Genomic DNA, 16526 nt, shown 5'->3' with positions numbered 1-16526 from the left:
GCACATTGGGAAGGACGGAGGGTCGCTGAGAGGGAGCAGACCTGTTCCTTTGCCAGAAAGGTTAAACATTGACAGATTTAGGATGTCAGGGATTAACGGAAGCTGAAGGGAGATTTGGCAGAGCTGTACTGTTTACTGTTGGTTTAGGCAATGCCGGCAAAACAAGGGATTCACGTTCACAGCAAAGAATGGATCATAGGATACAGATGTCAGATTTAGATCAACATGAAGGTTACAATGGAAAAATTACATGCAGTGAGTGGTAATGACAGCGACCTCAGTACTTCCACTCAAAAGGCTAACAATATCCAGTTTCTGAATAATCGATTGATCATGCCAAAGTTTGATTTGATGTTTGTTCAAAGTTTCCTGTCTGTGATTTCTCTTATATATTCTGTAAAAGTAGTTTAGTGAGGACAGTGTCAGTCTCCGTTGGAAATCAGACACACAAATTATTCCCTTTGTTTGTTTTAATATTTTATATGTATGTCCTCATATGAGCCTCAGTGAAAGAAGCTTCAAAAATCAATCACTATCAGTGCAGAGATAAAAGTATAATAACTGGTTCTAAACATTAACACTATTTCTCTCTCCCTAGAGGTTGCCAGGCTTACTGGGTGTTCCAACACCTCTCTTTTATTTCAGGAATTCACAACATCTCTCCTCCTGGCCGAGGATGACCAGGTATACTCGAACCGAGATTATCATGCATTGTGCAGGAGGGGAAGATCCTCAGAGGAGATAGATTCATTCATAAACCAGAAAGTTTCAGGACTGAGGGTGTTGTGAAGCGATGGACCAACTGGAGTTGGAGAGAGATTTGACCGGACTTATAGGCTCATTATTGGTTTAGGTAAGGGAACTAAAAGCAATAAGTTCACAGTAGTCAAGGGGAAATGGGCGATGAAATACAATTATAAGATCTTGGACAAAATCGAGAAGGAAGATCTGATGAAGAAGCTATGTGAAAGGGCTTCTATAGCCTGGCTGCAGTAATTGTTTGTAGATGGTTTGACTGAGCGGTCAAAGTCACTGCATTTAATCTCTAGTCTCTATCGAGTCATGTTTGAATCTTACTGGTAACCAAAATCATGAGTGATCTACCTCAGGCAGCCACATCGAAGGAGCTGGGCAATTTCAAGTTTGCAATCCTTATATTTCTTCTGGGTGATTGTGGCTGCTTGGGCCTCTGATACTCTCGGTGCTGAAAGTGGGAAAATGGGCAACAGACTCCGAAAACAACAAGAGCTCTGGCTTCACAACGGCCCTTCAGAACTCCGCTAACACCCTGCTTTAGCAGATTTTGCATAGCTTGTTGATGCCAGTTTTTATGGCTCAACCAGTCAGCATTAGGTGGTAAACTGAAACGTGTGGTGTTTGAGACCATCCAGGCACACAACTTCAGTTATTTTGGATCAAGCAATTTGAGTGACCACCTATCTGCATTTAACCCATGAAAAAGCTACAACAAGATTGGATTCAAAACGCATCCATCAATGATTTTCTCTTCCCCAGCTCCACACGGAGTGAGACAGGGACAAGCAGCAGGGTTTGACCTCGTTCTCCAATCCCCATTGCCAGATTTTATGGGCAGAGAGATGAAGGACAGAGAGATCAAAAGATCGTACAAATGGTTTGAGTGCAGTGTCCAATAAATATTCTCTGCAGGTGATCTAAAGTGTTAAACGGTGTGAGTAAAGTGTCAACAGCTGAATAACAGGCGAAGGGATGACCTTTAATCCGATTAAATGAGGCAGAGAGATAATTACAAAAACAAGCTAAAAATAAGTTTGTGCTTGGCACAAAACAATTTCTGATGAAGGATCTAGGCCCGAAACATCAGCTTTCCTGCTTCTAAGATGCTGCTTGGCCTGCTGTGTTCATTCAGCTCCACACCTTGTTATGGCTGGAATTATGTGATAGGTATGAGAATCACTTGCTGATAGTCTAACCAAAGTAATAAATAATCCAAAACTGTACAAACTAATCAAGAGAGAGAGGTCATAACAATTTATCAAGGTGATGGTGTCGAAATAGGACAATAAGGAAGATTTTATAGATACAGAACAGTACAGCGGGATCACATGTAGACATGAACTTAAGATCATGGTTGAGGCCGTCTTCATCGACATGGAATTTGGCTATCGGCTTCTGCTCGGTGATTCTGCTTTGTTGTGTGTCTCAAAAGCACCTTGCATGCTTACCTGAAGATCAGAAGCTTATTGTACTTTACTGCTGAAGTGTTCCCCAACTGGGAGGGAACATTCTTGTCTGGCTATTGTTGCACAGTGTCCCATTCATTTGCTGTCATGGTCTCACTAAAATACCATGCCCGGGGCATTCTTGCCTGCACTGTATGAGATAGACAATGTTGGCCGAGCCACATAAGTATCTCCCTTTATGTGGTGGGTGGTGGCCCCATATGTGATGGTAGTATCCATGTCAATGATCTGACATCTTTCAGAGGCACCAGTGACAGGGTTGTATGGTGTTGTAGTTGATGTTGTCCTGAAGGTTGTGTAACTGGCTGCGAACGACAGCCTGATTGAGGTTTGGAGGTTGTCTGAAGGTGAGAAGTGGAGCTGTACAGATCATCTTGGTGAGATGCTGGTCATCATCAACGACATGTTGAAGGCTGCGGAGAACATGGTGCAGATTCTCCGCTCTGGGGAAGTACTTAATGATGAAGAGTACTCTACAGGTTGCATCCTGTGTCTGTCTTCTGAGGGGGGCGTTGTGGTTTTTCGCTGTGGCACGTCGGAAATGGTGAACCACTGTCCAAAAATAAGTCTCTGTCGGTGATCAAAAAGTGTTAGATGGTGTGAGTAAAATGTTAACAGCTGAATAGCAAGGGAAGGGATGACCTATAATCCAAGTAGAGGAGGAAGAGAGATAATTACAAGAAAATTTTAAAAAAGACGGTGCTGGAGAGAAACAAAATGACTTTGTTATTCCTGCAGAACATTAAAACCAATTTTGAGCACTTGTTCCATGATTTTACATAAATATTTTAAAGTTATTGCCCTCATCTTTGAGCAGCCCACATGACTGCAAATTACACTGTTGGACGCTGAATAAATCTGGGAAATTGCTTCAATAAACCCAGTCATTTCTGTTACAGATCGTAAGGAATTCTCATTTGGCTGACGAGACACAATCAACAATTTGTCTGTTCTGTGTGCAGGGCGTCAGTGATGATCTGAAGAGACTTTGTACAACTGGATGTTTCACTGTTTTAAGAAACTGTCGCCAATTTTACTGCTTACATCAGCCAGTGTGTCGGAGGCCTGCAGAGCCGGCAACTGATCAAATCTGGGGTTGCTGTTCACATCACAACTACATTTAAACTCTCTCCCAACTGAGAAAGCCCTCAAAAATCCATCACAGTTTCAAGGGAACTACAAAACACATATGGAGTAATGAATTGAATTATTGATAATGTATAATCCATGTGTTAGGATTACAGAACGAAAGAACACTGCTGATGGTTCAAATCTGAAAGACTAAAAATGAAAGTGAGAGACACCCAGCAGTGCAGAATCTAATCTGAGACTGGGGTTTGATTCGTTGGAGCAGAATAGGCTGAGGAAGGGTCACCAGACCCAAAAGGTTAACACTTTTTTTTCCTTCTCAGATGCTGCCAGACCTGCTGAGCTTTTCTCGCAACTTCTGTTTTTGTTATACACTGAGGGATGTTGGAGAGGGGAGGGTGGTGAGGACGTGAGTGTGATGTATGCATTTATGAGGGAAACAGACAGAGTAAACAAGATGAATCTTTCTGCTTGGTGGTGGAATCAGCATCGGGATGGGGGGACAAGGCCGGACACTTTAGATGAGATGTGAGGATTTTTTTTTCACTCAGATGGTGGGAATCTGAAACTCACAGACTGGAAATGTGGGAGAGGTGAAAACCATCATCACATTCCACTGCTCTTTAGATGTATAAAATAAGCACTGAAAGAACTGTGGATGTTGTATATCAGAAACAAAACAGAAATTGTTGACAAAGTTCTGTAGATCTGGCAGCATCTGTGAAGAGAAATCAGAGTTAACTTTTCCTGTCAAGTTTCCCTTCCTTAGATCTATTCTCTCTGCAGATGGTGCCAGACATACAGAGTTTTTTTCAGCAAATTCTGTTTAATTGTGACGCCATTTCAGACACATCTGTGGGAAAAGTGCTGGAAATGACACATGAACAGCTATTTGACCGCAATGATTCAATGGGCCATAGGGCCTTTTTCTCTGCTGTGGACTCCGAAACTAGGAGATTGAATCAGGTTGGTGAGCAAGGGCACGGGGAGCGGGAGGGGGAAGGTGAACAAAGGGAATGAGCGGGTGAAGGGTGGGAGAATTTCGCTGACATAAGCTTTCAAACCAAGCGGGGTGGTGATGGAGAAGGGGAGACAAAAGAAGTGTCGGATATAACAAGGAGTGGAGCTGGGTGAACACAGCAGGCCGGGCAGCATTGGAGGATCAGGAAACTTGACTTTCAGGTCTGGGCCCTTCTGCAGAAATGGGGAGGGTGAGGGGTCTCTGAAATAAATGGGTCGACAGTGATAGCAGGTAGATAGTGGAGTGGATAGGGTGGGAAAGAAGAGGGACAGGTCAATGAGGCGGGTATGAAGCTTAAAGAGGTGAGTGTAGGAATGGAGTGGGGATGTGGATTGGTCAGTGAGGAGGGAGAGGTGAATATGTGGGAGAGAAGATGGACAAATCAAGGAGGCAGGGATGAGCAGGCGCTGATCTTGGGATGAGGTCAGAGTTGGGGAGATTTTGAAGCTTGTGAAGCCCACACTAATACCACTGGGCTGCAGGGTTCCCAGGCTGAATATGAGGTGCTGTTCCTCCAACCTTCCGGTTGCATCGTTGTGACACTGGAGGAGGCCCACGATGGTCATGTCATCAAGGGAGCAGGAGGGGGAGTTGAAGTGGTTTACGACTGGGAGGTGTTGTTGTTTGTCACAGACTGAGTGTAGGTCCTCTCTGTGATCTCTGAGCCTGCGCTTGGTCTCCCAGATGTAGAGGAAGTCACAGTGGGTGCAAAAGACCTCATCAGCAGATGTACAGGTGAACATCTGTTTATTGTGGAAGGTTTTCTTGGGGCCTGGGATGGAAGTGAGGAGGGAGGTGTAGCAATTCCTGCGGTTGCACGGCAAGGTGCCAGGGTTGGTAGGGCAAGTGGGAAGATTGGAGTGGAAGAGGGAGCCAAGGAGAGCCCAGTCCCTCCAGAAAGCAGATCAGGGTGGGGAGGGGAAAATGTCTTTGGTGATGGTGTCAGATTGCGGGTAGTGAAAGCGGTGGAGAGTGATCTGTTGGATTCGGATATTGATAGGGTGATACGTGAGGACCAGGAGAATTCTGTATTTGTTTTTATTGTGGGGAGGGAGTGTAAGGGCTGAGGTGCGGGAAACGCATTAGATGCCGTCAAGGGTATTTTCAACCACTGTTGGGTGTGTGTGTTGTGTCTGTGTGTGTGTGTGTGTGTGTGTGTGTACGTGCGGCATTGCCGTCCTTGAAAAACAAGGACCTCTCAGATGTCTGGGAGTAGAACACCTCATTTTGGGAGCAGAGGGGTGGAAGGTGTTAGTAAGGTTGATGAGAGGAGTTGAAGGAGAAGTTGTTCAGATTAATGACGAGTTCAGTTTGGTGGATATTGGTGAAGGGGGACTGGCCTGACTTGTGGGACAGAGAGAAGCAGAGGGTCTGGATGTGAGTTTGCGCGCTGAGCTGGAACGTTAGTTTTCAGACGTTTCGTCACCATTCTAGGTAACATCATCAGTGAGCCTCTGACGAAGCGCTGGTGTTATGTCCCGCTTTCTATTTATCTGGTTAGGTTTCCTTGGGTTGGTGATGTCATTTCCTGTTCTTTTTCTCAGAGGATGGTAGATTGGCTCCAAATCAATGTGTTTGTTGATGGAGTTCCGGTTGAAATGCCATGCTTCCAGGAATTCTCGTGCATGTCTCTGTTTGGCTTGTCCTAGGATGGATGTGTTGTCCCAATCAAAGTGGTGTCCTTCCTTATCTGTATGTAAGGATACGAGTGGTAGTGGGTCATGTCGTTTTGTGGCTAGTTGATGTTCATGTATCCCGGTGGCTAGCTTTCTGCCAGTTTGTCCAATGTAGTGTTTGTCACAGTTCTTGCAAGGTATTTTGTAGATGACGTTTGTTTTATTTGTTGTCTGTATAGGGTCTTTTAAGTTCAGTAGCTGCTGTTTTAGTGTGTTGGTGGGTTTGTGGGCTACCCTGATGCCAAGGGGTCCGAGTAGTCTGGCAGTCATTTCGAAAATGCCTTTGATGTAGGAGAGAGTGATTATGGTTTCTGAGCCCGTTTTGTCTGTTTGTTTGGGTTTGTTGCTGAGAAATCAGCGGACTGTGTTCATAGGGTACACATTCTTTTTGAATACGCTGTATAGGTGATTTTCCTCTGCTCTGCATAGTTCCTTTGTGCTGCAGTGTGTGGTGGCTCGTTGGAATAATGTTCTAATGCAGCTTCGTTTGTGGGTGTTGGGATGGTTGCTCCTGTAGTTCAGTATTTGGTCCGTATGTGTTGTTTTCCTGTAGATGCTGGTTTGAAGTTCCCCATTGGCTGTTCGCTCTACTGTGACATCTAGGAATGGCAGTTTGTTGTTGTTTTCCTCCTCTTTTGTGAATTTTATGCCAGTAAGGGTATTATTGATGGTCTTGAATGTTTCCTCTAATTTGTTTTGTTCAGTGATGACAAAGGTATCATCCACATCACGGACCCAAAGTTTGGGTTGGATGATTGGCAGAGCTGTTTGTTCGAGTTTCTGCATTACTGCCTCTGCTAAGAACCCTGATATCGGAGATCCCATGGGTGTACCGTTGGTTTGTCTGTAGGTTTTGTTATTGCAAGTGAAGTGGGTGGTGAGGCATAGGTCCACTAGCTTGATGATGTTGTCCTTGCTGATGAGGTTGGTGGTGTGTGGTGTATGTGTCTTCTGTTCTTCTAATAGTGTAGTCAGTGTTTCTTTGGCCAGGTTGATGTTGATGGATGTGAACACGGCTGTTATGTCAAAGGAGACCATTATTTCATCCTCTTCTATCTTGGTGTCTTTGATGGTGTTCAGGGATTCTCGGGTGGAGCGAATGGAGTGGTGGGAGTCTTCTACTAGGTGTTTTATTCTTTGGTGTAGTTCCTTGGCTAATCTTTAGGTTGGTGTTCCAGGTAGCGACACTATGCGTCTGAGGGGGATTCTTGGTTTGTGAATTTTTGGTAGTCCATAGAAGCGTGGTGTGTTGGATCCATCTGGTTTCATATTTTGGAAGTCTCTGTTGCTTAATTCTCCAGATTTTTGAAGTTTTTTGAGTAAGGCTGTGATTCGATTCTCTAGTTGTGGGGTTGGGTCTATCGCCACCTGTTGGTAAGTGTCGGTATCTGCGAGCAGTGTGTTCGCTTTCTCAATGTAGTCGGTTCGGTTTAAGATGACTGCCAAGCGTCCTTTGTCTGCAAGTAGGATAACGATGTTTTAATCTTTTTGAGTCCTTTTAGGGCTTTCCTTTCTTGTGTATTGAGTGTGTTTTCTTCCTTTTTTCTGCTTAGTGTTGGTGCGACTGTCTGTCTGATGGTTTGCTGGGTTTCTTCTGAGAGTTTGTTGTCTTTCAGTGTTGCTTCTAACGCTGCTAAGAAATCTTTCTTGTCCGCATCCTGGAAGTTGTAATTTAATCCTCTTACTAAGACGGCTTTTTCAGTGTCTGTTAATGGTCGGTCAGATAAGTTTTTTATCCATGTTTCTGTGTTGTCTGTGTTGTTATTTTGTGTGAGTTTGTCTAGTTTTTTTCGTTTTTTGTGTTTGCCGCTGCCTGATGTCTATGGCTCGTTGTACTGTGTCTGTCCATTCATGGTCTGTCGCGTTAATGAGTAAAGTTTGTTGGCGCGAAATTTCCCGGTTGTATTTACGGAGTCTGTTGTGGGCGTCACTGATCATTTCTCTAAGCATTCTGCGGCCGTTTTGCTCAGCTATTCTTTTGGCTAGTGGGATGTTAAGGGGAGGTTTGTATTTGCAGAAGGGCTGCAATTTGTATTTGTAGAAGCAGAGGGCTTTTGAGGAGAATGCAAGTATACAGGTATTGGACATCCATGATGAAGATGAGGTGTTGACGGCCAAGGATTCGAATGTTTTGGAGGAGGTGGAGGGATTGGCAGGTGTCCCGGTTGTAGGTGGGGAGCACCTGGACCAGGGGGGAGGAAAGAGAGTCGAAATAAGTGGAGATAAGTTCGGTGGGGCAGGAGCAGGGACGATGGGTCGATCAGGGCAGTCGGGTTTATGGATTTTGGGAAGGGGATAGAAACGGGCAGTGTGGGGTTGGGGAATGATGAGGTATGAGGCTGCTGATGATGAGGTTATGGGTGGTCTGGGCGATGCTGTTTTGGTGGTCGGTGGTGGGGTTATGATCAGGGGGACGGTAGGAGGAGGTGTCAAAAGCTGACACATTGCTTATATATAAGTTATCCTTGTAGGAGAAAAATACATAGAATACTTGCACACACAGCAACAAATGCCCCTGAGAATATCAGAGTCAACGTGTGAGCCTCTTCAAGAAGGGCAAGGTGCCTGACTGCCTTTGTTCAGTTGGACAGATTCACGCTTCATTCTCCCCTCCCTTCTAAAGGTTCATAATTCTGAGCCTGGGTTTTTGTCTGTTTTTTTTTCATTCCCAGCAACTGCACTGATTTGCTCGGTGGGGTTCGTAAATTGACACATACCCATGAGCAGCTTGCGGACTATTTCAGCTTCCTCTCCCCTTTGCTGTTCTCGCTGAGACCTTCAAAGAATTTCCATTGCCTGCAGATCAAGAATTAAAAGCTTATTTCACTTTCAACACCATGAGAAAGTTTAGTCTGGAGTTCCAGCAAATGGCTCACTGCCTCAACATGGTTGTCCCTGAAGTTTATATCCGAAAACACATTAACTTATATGAAGATAACAAAGTGTGGAGCTGGATGAACACAGCAGGCCAAGCAGCATCTTAGGAGCACAAAAGCTGATGTTTCGGGCCTAGGCCCTTCATCAGAGAGGGGGAGGGGGAGAGGATTCTGAAATAAATAGGGAGAGAGGGGGAGGCGGACCCCCTCCCCATCCCCCTCTCTGATGAAGGGTCTAGATCCAAAACGTCAGCTTTTGTGCTCCTGAGATGCTGCTTGGCCTGCTGTGTTCATCCAGCTTCACACTTTGTTATCTTGGATTCTACAGCATCCGCAGTTCCCATTATCACTGATCACAACTTTTATGAAGGTTTGGTTTGTTTGAACATGACCGGCAGTGAGTTGCCTTTTCCTACCATTGGCAATCTCAGTTAAAAAGTCTTGCTGGCCCTGCTTTGACTCCTGTCATTAACAGCCTTTGCGTTTGTACTCAGCTTTCAGCCGTAGTCAGCAGGATTCGAACCTACACAGGAGTAACCCAATGGATTTCAAATCCATCGCCTTAACCACTTGGCCAGGACTATTGGGAGAAATGCCCTGCTGTTTGTCTTTTCAGGTCTCTTTCCATGACCAGTCACGCTGTGGATGAATTATTGCTGGGTTTGTTTGAACCCAATCACTTTGCAGATTTCGAAAGTGTTTAATGTAATACGTGGTGATTCGGGTTGTTTAATTCCAATAGATAAAATAAACGTTCATTTGCAAATGAAAATATACATTGCAGGAAAAAAAACCTCTGCAGATCTGGGAGCATCTGTGGGCAGAGAATTTGAGTCAACATTTCAGAACTTCTTCAGAACTCTGTTTTCTCCTTTCTGTAGTGCAGTTTAGGTTTTTGATTCTGATTCCAAGCATTCCCAGCTCTTTATTGTAGCTATTAAAGCAACGTGGAAATAACTTTATGGTCACTCACCTAACAAGATTTCCGTTTGGTGAACATTTTCCTGACTACATTAAAATCCATAACTGTACAGTCAAAAGGGAACTGGTGGAGGGAGAACAGCACTTGTTCCTTCCTCAGTGGCCTCAAACCACCAACTTCACATTTCACAGTCGAAAGCACCAGCCAATTGCACCACAGAAAATGGCGAGCTCTTGCAGCAGCCCTTAAAGTGGGCTTGTCGTGAATTCAAACTTCTAACTGCCTCGCTTGGAATGACAATTGTCTTGTATCAGCTGTACTTTTCCAAAATAAAACCTGGGACATTCATTGAGGGGACATGGGATCAGACTGATCCTACCCTCTGCAGACCCATCCACATCACTGGGAACCAGATCTTCTACAACCGGGCCTGTCTCCCTTTGACTCTTTCAGTGTCTTGTCTATTTCTCAGTTTTCTCATTGTCCCGGAGCCGAGATGAGATTTGAATTCCTGATGTGCGGGAACGAGAATTCTTTCCATGTCTCAGCTCAGTTCTTGTCCCAATAACTCCCGGCCTCTTAAAGAAGTGGCAGGTGTCTGGGCTGTTTGTGCTCAATCGGAAAGTTCACTCTTCATTCTCCTGTGGTTCCAGTTCCCAGAACGTTCTGGCATGTGGTCAGGGGAGGGGAGATTTTGAAGCTTGTGAAATCCACATTGATACCCTTGGGCTGCAGAGCTCCCAAGCAAAATATGAGATGCTGTTCCTGTATCTTTCGGGTGGCGTCATTGTGGCACTGAAGGAGGCCCAGGATGGACATGTCGCCAAAACCACCCCAGCTCGTCCCCGCCTCCCTAACCATTCCTCCCACCTCAAGCCCCACCCCATCCCCTATCCACTAGCCTCACCTGCCTCACTGACCTGGACTGACCTATTCCCCCCTTAACTCCACACCTACATTCACCTTCACTGGCTCTCACCCTGACTCTTTGACCTGTCAGTCTCCTCTCACCCTATCGTCTCTTTTCTCCATCTTCAATCCGCTTCCCCCTCTCCCTATTTATTTCAGAATCCCCTTCCCCTCCCCCATTTGTGAAGAAGGGTCCGGACGTGAAGCATCAAGCTTTCCTGTTCCTCTGATGCTGCTTGGCCCGTTGTGTTCTGTCAAGGCGAGGTATGTTCAAGGCTGAGATAGACAGACATTTAGTCATTTTGGGAGTTAAGTCAATTGTTGGGGAAAAACCTACCTGGTTCACTGATATCTTTTCAGGAAGGAAACTGCCACCCTTACCTGGTATGGCTTATGTGTGACTGAAGACCCACAGCAATGTGGTTGATTCTTTTCTGCCCTCTCTGGAAATTGGAAATGTCTGATAAATGTTGGCTTCTCCAAACATCGCCCTCATCCTTTGTATGAATAAAGGATCTGCAGTTCTTGCTATCTCCTTCTAACAGCAGATTTTCTGCAATACATCTACTGAACAACATCAGATTATCACAGAGATAATGGGAACTGCAGATGCTGGAGAATCCAAGATAACATAGTGTGAAGCCGGATGAACACAGCAGGCCCAGCAGCATCTCAGGAGCACAAAAGCTGACGTTTCGGAACGAGACACTTCTCACAGCCCAGCTTTCTCCGCATTGAAACGCAGGGCAATAATATGAGTCATTTTGAAACTTGGAGAGAGACACTTCACTGGTGAAGGTGCTTCTGATGTAGGAACAGGCGCGGGGCTGTGTACAAGTCAGGTCGCAAGGATTAGCGTCATGTAAGCTGGTTGGCATTCAGGGTTTGCATTGCTCAGGCATGGGTACAATTCCCAGTCAGGAAGTGATGATTTGTATCTCTTCCTGTTAACTGTAGGAATGAAGTAAATTCCTGGTTATGCACAGAACAAGGACTCTGAATCGACCAGATCAGTCCAGTGAGAGCTTGCCTTCGCATTGAAGGATAATGGCAGCAGTTTCATGGGAATTTGACCACAACAAACTTCCCTCCAAGTTTCTCACCATTTTGTGTTTGAACTATGTTGCTGTTCCTTCAGTGTCATTGCTTCTAAATCCTGGAACTCCCTTTCTAATAGCATCAAAGCTGTACCTACGTGCCAAGGAGTTTGAGTGTTTAAAAAAAGTAACTTATCACCTCCATCTGTGGGGGAATTAGGGGTGGGAAATAAATCCAATCCCATTGAATGAAGCACTATCGCAGGTATCCGGGTTGCTGTTTCTAATTGAACACCTCCAAATGGCCAGGAACACGTTCAGAAGCAAAGTGTGGGAGTGAAGCAAAAGTGAAAGGCAACAATGGCTGTGAGGGGCGGCGGGGGCATGAGGCAGGAAGTGAGTGTGGAGATATTGGTGCAAGGCTCAATGTTGGCTCCAATGGGCCAGGCTTTACATTTGCTCAGTAACCAAAATGAACCTATTCGTCTCATTAGGTTCCCTCAATATGTGTTAACGTTGTTCAAGGGCCCCAAGAGGATGCGCCCATGCTCTTTATACAGTCAGCTGAAACAGGTGAAATTGTCAGGTTTAAACCAAAGGGTCCACGCCCAAAACGTCAGCTTTTGTGCTCCTGAGATGATCCCGGGCCTGCTGTCTTCATCCAGCTCGACACTTTGTTATCTTGGATTCTCCAGCATCTGCAGTTCCCATTATCTCAGGAGAAAATTGTCTCTTTCCATGTATTTTCACAGGAGAATATTGAGCTGTCAACAATCCGTGTTGAAAAGTGGTGTTAGATTGAAATTCTCACTGAGTAACACTGATACAGGAAAGTTCCCCAAGTTACTGTGGTTGCGTGGTTAAGGAAATGGCCCTATAGATACACAGTGTGTAGTAAACAGGCGATCTTGAGTTAAAATCCCAGCGGTGCCTGAGCCTTACATGGAAGATTCCTCGTTTCAACGTTTCTGAAATGCCATATTATTGATCTAAACAACAGTTACTTGCTCCCCTTTATTCATTCACAGACTGAGGGTGTCACTGGCTCGGCCAACATCTGTTGCCCGTTGCTAATTACCCACCATGTTTGCTGTGGGCCTGGAGTCAGACGTAGGCGTGATCAGGTAAGGATCAAAGATGTCTGAAGGACATGAGGGAACTACATGGGTTTTGCTCCCCTGTCGATGGATTTATGGCCATCATTACATTCTAAATTACAGTTATTTATTGAATTGAAATCCCATCATCTTCTGGGGGTGATATTTGAACTTTGGTCTCCAGAACGTTACCTGGCTTTCTGAATAAACAGTCCAGCAACAATACCACTTGACCATTACTTGTCCTGTTGGTGCAGAGAACTGAGCATGGTGCCTTTGTTTGAGTGCAGATAATTGTCATTTGGTGCTGGTATTCCTGTCGCCTATTTTCTCCCCATCAGGGAATGGTTTCCTGCTGACAATTAATTCATCCTGGGGTTTGGTAGGAATAACAAGGTGAGGCAGAATAAACTGCAGCCCTACTGCGGGATATTGTTTTAATGAGACAGGCACCACGAACTGATCACCCTCATTCTCTGCTGTTACCCTGTTCAATAATTTTACACCAACAGTAAAAACATCACTGTAATTGTATAATTGTCGCATTTTGTTTCTTTTCTGGTGGATTAGGAATTATATTTAGAAGTCTAAACACTCACCATGTTTTGAGGGAATAAGTACATCCTTGGTTCGGTCCTCATTGACAGAAACTCTATTTGGAGAATGTCAGCCCAGTTCCAAGCTTTACAACTGGGTTGGGAGTGTTGGTTGATGGGGAAGCCTCTCAGCAGCTCCAGTCTCAAAAAGTCTCTGATTTTCAGACTTTTCAAAGAGCAGCAATGGGAAATGAGTGATATAGATATCGAACCCCTACAGTGTGGAAACAGGCCCTTTGTCCCAACAAGTCCACACCGAACCTCAGAGCATCCAACCTCGACCCATTTGCCGATAGCCTACCTAATCTACACGTCCTTAAGCACCAAGGGCAATTTAGCACGGCCAATCCACCTACCCTGCACATCTTTGGACTGTGGGAGGAAACCCATGCAGACGCAGGGAGATTTCACAAATTACACACAGACAGCCGCCCAAGGCTGGAATTAAACACTGATCCCGAGCACTGTGCCACCGTGCTGCCCTCAATATGGATGGTTAGAGAGTCGAAGAATATAAAAGGGGATGAAGTGAATACACAAAGACAAGCAGAGATGCATATTGAGGTAGACACTAAAAGGACCAATTCTCCATTCAACACTGCTGCTAACTAACTGAAAGGAAAAGACAAATAAACCTATACAAGCAGAGCCTTTCACCAACTGAGGGAGACGGAAGCAGCATTACAGCAGATAAAAATCTGTTAAAGTTGTAAAGTTGATGACTGGAAACTAATGCGATATTTTGATAAATATACTGATTCGACAGACAAAAGCGATAATTTCCCTGGTGTTATAATATAGAGAGCAAAACTGACCTGGTTCTGACGAATGGTTAGAGGATCTGAAACGTTAACTCTGTATCTCTCCACAGGCCTGCTGGGTCACTCTGTCAATTCCTATTTTTGTTTCAGATTTCCAGCATCCGCAGTTCTTTGTTTCATGTTAGCTTGAATATTGTTTGGGACACACTTAGTTACCTCACAGCCCCTTTCCTTCTCCTCATAGGGGAGATGATGCAATCCATGCAATCGATTGTCAGAAGAACCCATCTGGGTCACTAATGCCCTTTTGGGATGAAAACTGCCCACCCTTACCTGGTCTGGCCTACATGTGTCCCCAGACCCACAGCAATGTTGTTGATTGAATAAATGCTGCCGAGCCAGTGGTGCCAGTTAATGAATAAAATTACAATGAGTCAGCAAAGCTGGTGTCACTAAAAGTTAGGAGGGAAGATCTTCAACTCAATATTTCAAACCAGGGCCGTGGTTCCAAAAGCAGCAAATCTGAACCACGAGACAACCAGGGAACACGCTGGAGGGCTTGTATCATTTCTCAATAACATTGTTTTTGCCTTTCCATTATTGATCCTTTTGGTGACAGGTCAGTTTCTCCTTGTCTTCGAGTTTTTATCACGTGTAAAAAAAAGACTATTTGGGCCATTGTGTCAGTGCGTGTCATCAGGCATCTATCTATCCTAATCTCAGTTTCCAGTATTTGGCGCACCGTGTTGTGCATTCTGATGTATCAAGGACAAATATCAATGAGATTAACACTGTAATCAAGGTTTTGTGACAGTAAAGCTGTGTTACAGCCCACTTATGAAACTCATCCTCATGTGTAGCCACAGAGGGAGATATACGGACACATCCCTCAGGATGACACTGACTCCAGGTGCTTCACATTCACTCTCTGTCCCCACACATGTTTCGCTGACAACAGGCAGATTTACACGGAACACAAACAAGTTCTCCAGGCAATGAAACCTGTTGTTGTGAGCTCGGAAATGAAACCAACAGTGAGCTGAAAAGGTCCCCAACACTGCTCATGCATAACTTCCAATTTCATAGTTTAGCTTTGCAGAATCTGACAACAAAATCACCCACCATATATTCCAACTTCAGATGAACATGTCAGCTTTCTAGCCTTGAAAATGGGCGAGCCGTGCTCAAGCCAGGCAGGACTTGAACCTGCAATCTTCTGATCCGAAGTCAGACGTGTTATCCATTACGCCACTGGCCCACAGTGGCCACCTGGCTTTTTGTTGAGTTGAGATGTTTACGGGGACCAAGGTGGAAATGTGATACATGAGGTGAGCATCAGCAAAGGTAGCCTCTGTTACTGCTTCATTCAATGGACCCCACTTTGGGAAGCAGTAAATTTCACTTGCAAAAGAAGCAAATTTGTCCTCAGATGCCTGTTTCATTGTCATCTGTTTCTCTGCTGAGACTTGGCATCGTTTTATTCAGTTACTGCGCCAGTTTACGAACCAATCTAGTGAAACATTATTTCACACAATTACTAACCGTAAAGTTTCATCCGGTGAAGTGGATGCATGTGACATATTTGCAGTAAACACCCTTCGCAATCATAGACTGAAATCAGTTTCATGAAGAACCACCCCCATGCTCCCCTGAACATTAAAAAAATCAGAGGCAACAACGGCTCTTGCAGGATTCACGCCAGCAACGTCTCACATTTCTAACAGCCACCTGATGTGAGAATCAGACCACAAGACCAATGACGCAGTCTGCTGACGCACCACTGAACAATAAATGAGGTGCCAATCATGCGGTGATAGTCTCCCTACCTCGGATGTAGCAGACAGAGTTCAAGTTCTATCTGCTCCAGAGGTATGTAATAACATATCTGAACGTGTTGCTTAAAAAAAAATCCTATTCCCTGTTGCTTCAATGAATGCAGCAATGAACATTTTCTGTTTATTCTGTCTCACTATCCCGGAGACAGAGCTGTCTCCATCGCCAGACTCGTTAAACTATTTGGCCACGGGCATGCAGTGCTGGGGGTGGTCTACACTTTGTCGCTGCCTCTCAAACACTGGAAGAAGGAAGGAGCAGAAGGGGTGGAATCAGACGTGTGCGGCAAGTTGGAAATGGTGATTTTGAAATTTCATCAAATGACATTTATCAGAGGCACTCAGAAAGATGGAGAGCTGCTGGGAAAGATAGAAGACAAAACTAGAGATTAATCTCTTCAGCAACTTAAAATACGATCATGCTGTGCAGCCTGTTTGATGTTCAGAATTTGTCTGCACACCGGGCGTCCGTTTATTTGTGACGTCCA

The 16526-nt window shown here is 44.9% G+C and overlaps 1 non-coding gene across 1 annotated transcript; it reads right to left on the bottom strand.

Moving 5' to 3' along the window:
* Positions 1-15391: 15391 nt before the first annotated feature.
* On the bottom strand, positions 15392-15464 carry trnar-ucg (transfer RNA arginine (anticodon UCG)). The gene has a single exon. It is a non-coding gene; the product is annotated as a tRNA-Arg (tRNA).
* Positions 15465-16526: the final 1062 nt, after the last annotated feature.

Source organism: Stegostoma tigrinum, chromosome 8, assembly GCF_030684315.1.
Source record: "Stegostoma tigrinum isolate sSteTig4 chromosome 8, sSteTig4.hap1, whole genome shotgun sequence".
NCBI classification, from domain to species: domain Eukaryota; kingdom Metazoa; phylum Chordata; class Chondrichthyes; order Orectolobiformes; family Stegostomatidae; genus Stegostoma; species Stegostoma tigrinum.
This window is presented reverse-complemented; position numbering and strand designations above follow the sequence as displayed.